At 43.2% G+C, this 6094-nt stretch overlaps 1 non-coding gene across 1 annotated transcript; it reads left to right on the top strand.

Annotated features, from left to right (window-relative positions):
• Window positions 1-3429: 3429 nt before the first annotated feature.
• LOC120267977 lies at window positions 3430-3536 on the top strand. Its single transcript, XR_005538651.1, has one exon. It is a non-coding gene; the product is annotated as a small nucleolar RNA R71 (small nucleolar RNA).
• Window positions 3537-6094: the final 2558 nt, after the last annotated feature.

Below are 6094 nucleotides of genomic sequence, written 5' to 3'. Positions count from 1 at the left end.
GAACTGAGTAGCATCGAGGTCGTCGAATCTCGCAGAGGATCTGTCAAACTCGAATGATGACAGAACCTCCAGCGTAAGCTCACGGATGGCTGGCTCTCTAAGTGACAATAACTGCATCCAACCACCCACTAAAATGAGATCCTCGACCTCATCAGCGAACTCATCCCACTGCTGCAAATCTCTCAATATACTCATGTCTAAAAACCAAATCTGTCCGAAACGAAGTCTCGACAGACGCTCAAAACAAGCCTGATGCTCGGGGATAGTGAATCTCATGCCCTTGGGCTCAGGAGTTGACTCACGCGGCCTCTTATCAGCTTGTATCTTTGACCGAGGTACCATAATCTACAAAAATTGAAAGAGAATCAATCAAACAAGTTAATTAAACATAGCTGTAGAAATCCACACGGTCGTGTGGAATTTCCACAGTTCCGTGTCGATCCATGGGGCATGAACAAACGCACGGCCATGCCTCAAACTCCACAAATGCACCATTACAATGCTTCTATTTCATTCTAAATATAAATAACTATTCTAATTGAAGAAACAAAGCATTATTGACTAGTTTCATCGATGAAAATCATGAATTTATGAAGGAAATCAAAGATAGGGCATACCGTTGAGTTAAGATGAGAAAGCTTTGAAAACGGTCGGAAAACCAAGCAAAATCTTTCCAAATTGGCGATACGAGATCAGGAAACAATATAGGAGAGCTCTCACACAAATAGAGGATATGAGGGTGAAGAGAAATGATAATTCTTTTAAAAGGACTCACGCCTCATGGCGTTCTGTACATCCGCACGGGCGTGTGAAAATTAACCACGCCCGTGCGTCTCCACAGGAAAGACTCACGGGGGAAAGCGCATGCCCCTGTGTCTTCTCAACATGGAGAGAGCTCCTTTGCAGAGATTCACACGGGTGTGCGGAAATTATCCACGCCCGTGCGATTTTCACAAGGTCGCCTACAGGGGCGAGTCCACGCCCCTGTGTGCTCTGGGGGTAATCTTCCAATCTCTGCAGGAATTCACACACCCATGCAGAAATTACCCACGGGCGTGCGAGAATCGCATGGTCATTCACATTGGCGAGTCCATGCCCCTGTGCCTTCTCTGGATGAGCTCACAATGCAAATTCACGGGCGTGAGGAAATTCCACACGCCCGTTCGTTTTCTCTAGATGTCTTAGAAAATTCTGCAGGCTCTGCAAAAAAATTATGAACATGTTTACACACTCAGAGCCTGTCCTAATATGCAAATTTTACCAGTGAAAAACATGAAAAATAGCTCAAATGACCCAACTTCACCAAATCCACATGAAAACACACGATGACAATTCAAAACCCATAATAAAATTACAGCACAAGTATATAAAAATCAAGACACCAACACTTAACATTTTATTCATGCACACACTAAACTACTAAACTACAAAAATAGTAAACACTTGAGTTGCCTCCCAAGAAGCGCTTGTTTAACGTCACTTAGCTTGACCTACCTTATCTTACCTCATGGGGGTTCATAGATGAAAGTTGCCCTCTTACCCATGGCTTGGAAGCACGACGAGCAAAATCTCTTCAGGGTAGAGGGTGAATTATCGGGCTTGGGACCACCTAGCAATGATTCACCCAGTTTGTTCGGTGCACGCATATTTCCAATAGCCTTGGAGCGTTTCCGGTGGTGTCTCGTAGCCCTCTTCAATTTTCGGAGCACCTTCTTCAAGATCCCCGGGATAGATGGTACTTCTTCCGTCGAACCAAGCATCATTACGTCTTCATTGTCCTCCTCTTGGTCGAACAAGCCTTTGTATGGATCCGGATTGAACATTTCCTACATGTATTCATCAACAATCTCATCAGTATCATCTAGAAAATACAAAGTATCATCAAAATCAATAGAATGCCGCAAGGCTTCAGCAAGTTGGTATGCGAGCTTGTCATCTTTGACTCTCAATGTTAGCTCTCCGCCGTCCATGTCAATCAAGGCTTTGGAAGTCCGTAAAAACGGCCTCCCAAGTATCAAGGGTATATCCACATCCTCGTCGATGTCTAGTACTACAAAGTCAACCGAAAAAATATACTTGTCCACCTTGACAAGCACATCTTCGATGATGCTCCTCAGATGTCTCACTGTTTAATCATCCAATTGCAAAGTCATCCGAGTAGGCCTAGGCTCGCCCAAGCCCAGCTTTTGAAAGAAGGTGTATGGCATGACGTTGATACTGGCCCCTAAGTCCGCCAATGCCATTTCTTCACCTAGATTACCAATATTACACGGAATGATAAAGCTTCCCGGGTCTTTCTTCTTGTTTGGCATGTTCTTTTACAAAACCACCGAGCAAGATGCATCTAAAATCACTGAAGCACTCTCCTCTAACTTCCTCTTGTTGGTCAACAAGTCTTTCAAGAATTTTGCATACTTAGACATTTGGACCAATACCTCAACAAAAGGAATATTGATGTGGAGTTGCTTGAACAAACTCAGGAACTTCTTATGCTGTTCATCCCCTTTGTCATTCTTCCATCTAGAGGGATAAGGGATTCTTGGCTTTAAAGGTGGGGGTTCCACCTCCTTCTCTTTGCTTACTCCCTCTTCGACCTCTATAACCTCGGGTGCGCGTTCATTTGGCTTCTCACTGGGAACCCTACCTTCGACCTCACGACCACTTCTCAAAGTGATCGCCTTCACATGCTCTCTAGGGTTGGTCTCAGTATTACTCGGTAAGCTTCCATGTGGCCTTTCTGAGAGAGACTTCGCAATCTGCCCCACTTGATTTTCAAGATTATGCAAAGAGGAGGTATGGTTGTGAAGTGTAGCCTCAACTGATTGAAATCTTGTATCTAACGATTGTACAAACCTAGTCAAGGCCTTCTCCAAATCGGTCATTCGGGTCTCCAAACCTAAAACTCGGTTCTCCATGTTTGGGGCTTGTTGTTGGAAACCCAGTGGCCCTATGGCCTTTTGTAGACCTTGGTTGCTCCACGAGAATTTGGGATGACTCTTCCAACCCGGATTGTAGGTGTTGCTGTATGGATTTCCGTGATTCCTCATAGCATTACCTACAAAATCGACATTCTCAACCGAAGATGCATCACCAATAGAGATAGGGAAATCGGAGGGAGCATGTCCTCCACCACAACTGGTGTAAGTAGTCACGCCCACCACTCTATTCGAAGTTAGAAGATATAACTTCTTACTCAATGATTCCACTTGAGCCGCCAACGAAGTCACTGCATCTATTTCATGGAGACTAGCCACCTTTTTCTTCTCCCTAGCATTCTATTGGTAGCTGTTTAACCCGATTTCTTCAATTAATTGACGAGCCTCACTGGGGGTCATGCTACATAAGGTACCTCCAAATGCCGCATTTAAGAGTTGCCTTGTACTCGGATTCAGACCGTTGTAAAAGGTCTGAACAATCATCCACTCCGGGAATCCATATTGCGGGCACTTTCTCAGGAGCTCCTTGAACCTTTCCCTCATCTCAAATAGATACTCCAATTCTAATTGTACAAAGGATGAGATCTCATTCTTAAGCTTTGCGGATTTTCCAGGAGGAAAATATCGGGCAAGAAAAGCTTCTACCATCTCCTCCAATGTGGTAATCGAGGCTCTAGTTAATGAGTGTAGCCACTTCTTCGTTCTCTCCTTTAAGGAAAATGGGAAGGCTCACAACTTGATGGCATCATCAGTCATGCCGTTTATCTTCAACATATCACACACCTCGAGAAAATTCTCTATATGAATGTTTGGATCCTCATCAGCCAAACCATTGAACTGTGCGGATTGCTGCAACATGTGGATGAATACCGGCTTTAGCTCAAAGTTCTGAGCTGCAATTGAGGGACGTACAATACTCAATTGTGTCCCCAATACTGAAGGTCTGGTATAATCGGATAATATCCACTGTTGCTCATTCTATTCTACCATGTTTTTAGATTCTTTTACTTCCAAATTAGATAGATTAGATTGTTATTGTACAGGTTCTTTCCTTTTTCTTATAAGTGTTTGTTCAAGCTCGGGATCTCCTTTAATCAATATCGAAGGGTTCCCTCAGGTCATAACCTGGAGCTGCACAAAATGAAAGAAAACAAAAACAGAACGATGATAGAAAAGAAGATATGAATAGAATGAATGAATATCTAAGAAAACAAAGTACAAAGTATCTCTAAATGCCTACTCCCCAGCAACCACGCCAAAAACTTGACACGTCCGTATATGCGTGTAAACCGCAAGTGCACGGGTGTCGAAGTAATAATCCCAGATGAGTGGGTATCATATCCACAGAGAGTTGGGAATAAAGACACTTAAGTTGTTTCTTAACTAATGTGGAAGATGGATAGTGATATATGTGACCAAAATATGAAATAACGAAAATAAAAGCAATAAGATAGAGAGCACAAGTAAAGGAGAAGGTACGGAAATTGATAAAGATGGGTCACCCAGATATTGATCCGCCTGGGATAATCGTTTCAAGTGCAAGAACCCTCTATCATACTTCCTAATTGATGCAACAATGAGTCATGGAAATCTTTATTTACATGATCCCAGATCTAAGGTCAACCATGCCTAACTCTATACATGTCCCGGAGGAGAGATTGAATAACCTCTCAACTTCGCACTCGCATAGAATTGCAATGAGCAATAGGAATTCCAAGTGATAAACCCTATTCCTATGTACAGACCTAACCCTTTGTTCCAGGTGGAAGATCCCTAGCCACAATTAAGCCCTAGGTGCTATAATCACTTCAGCGCTTCACTCCGTTGCACTCGCAACTAAGCCCCAGCAGAAGGCCATCCCTTAGCCCATTCATTCTACTATATCCGCAAAGAACTCTTGGAATATGGAGGTAGGATAGATCACACCGGAGGGGAAAGGGGATGCTCCGCTACCTATCGACTCACCCTCTCAATCCTCTCCAATCTAGCTTTGTCATCCTCTCATGGTGATATGTGTGACAAATAGTGATATGTGGAATAAAGACACTTAAGTTGTTTCTTAACTAATGTGGAAGATAAATAGTGATATGTGTGACAAAATATGAAATAACGAAAATAAAAGCTACAAGATAAAGAGCACAAGTAAAGGAGAAGGTACGACAATCAATATAGATGGGGTACCGGGATATTGATCCGCCTGGGACAATCATTTCAAGTGCAAGAACCCTCTATCATACTTCCTAATTGATGCAATAATGAGTCATGGAAATCCTTATTTACATGATCCCAAATCTAAGGTCAACCATGCCTAACTCTATACATGTCCGGGAGGAGAGATTGAATAACCTCTCAACCTCGCACTCGCATAGAATTACAATGAGCTCTAGGTATTCCAAGTGATAAACCATATTCCTATGTATAGACCTAACCCTTTGGTCCAGGTGAACGATCCCTAGACACAATTAAGCCCTAGGTGCTAAAATCACTTCAGCGCTTCACTCCGTTGCACTCGCAACTAAGCCCCAGTGAAAGGTCATCCCTTAGCCCATTCACTCTACTATGGCTGCAAAGAACTCTTGGATTGTGGAGGTAGGATAGATCACACCGAAAGGGAAAGGGGACCCTCCACTACCTTTCGACTCACACTCTAAACCCTCTCCAATCAAGCTTTGTCTAACTCTCATGGTGTGTCACTCACTCACAAAAGTTGCCAACAAGAACTCTTAACCTTAGTGTCACTCTAAACGAGTATTCATACAATTATGTCTCCAAGATTGGAACTCACAAAAAAAAATCAATTAATTGAAAGCATAATAAAGAGATTCAATGAAACAAATACATCCTAAGGTTCACAATTAGCCAAGTACCTACTAGGGGTTTAGCTCACCACGGAGCTAGATACAATCAATGAAATCGAATGTAAAAATAGAGCATCCATAGAAAACCCCCTTGTTAGTCATGGCGATGATCTTATGGAGAGTCCTCTACTCGTTGCAAGGGTCTCTTTATCAGGCCTAAGATACACGTCGCTAAATCAGTGCTGACGAAAGCTCTCCCACTAACCTTCTTCCAAACCGCGCGCGATGTCAAAGCCGTAGAACCTCTCCAAAGCCCTAGCCAATACCTCTCCGAACTCTAGCAGCCGCCCTCTCTCAAGT

The sequence above is a fragment of the Dioscorea cayenensis genome, chromosome 1, assembly GCF_009730915.1.
Source record: "Dioscorea cayenensis subsp. rotundata cultivar TDr96_F1 chromosome 1, TDr96_F1_v2_PseudoChromosome.rev07_lg8_w22 25.fasta, whole genome shotgun sequence".
In the NCBI taxonomy this organism is placed as follows: Eukaryota; Viridiplantae; Streptophyta; class Magnoliopsida; order Dioscoreales; family Dioscoreaceae; genus Dioscorea; species Dioscorea cayenensis.
Note: the sequence above shows the minus strand (reverse complement) of the source record. Positions and strands in the feature narration are given on the sequence as shown.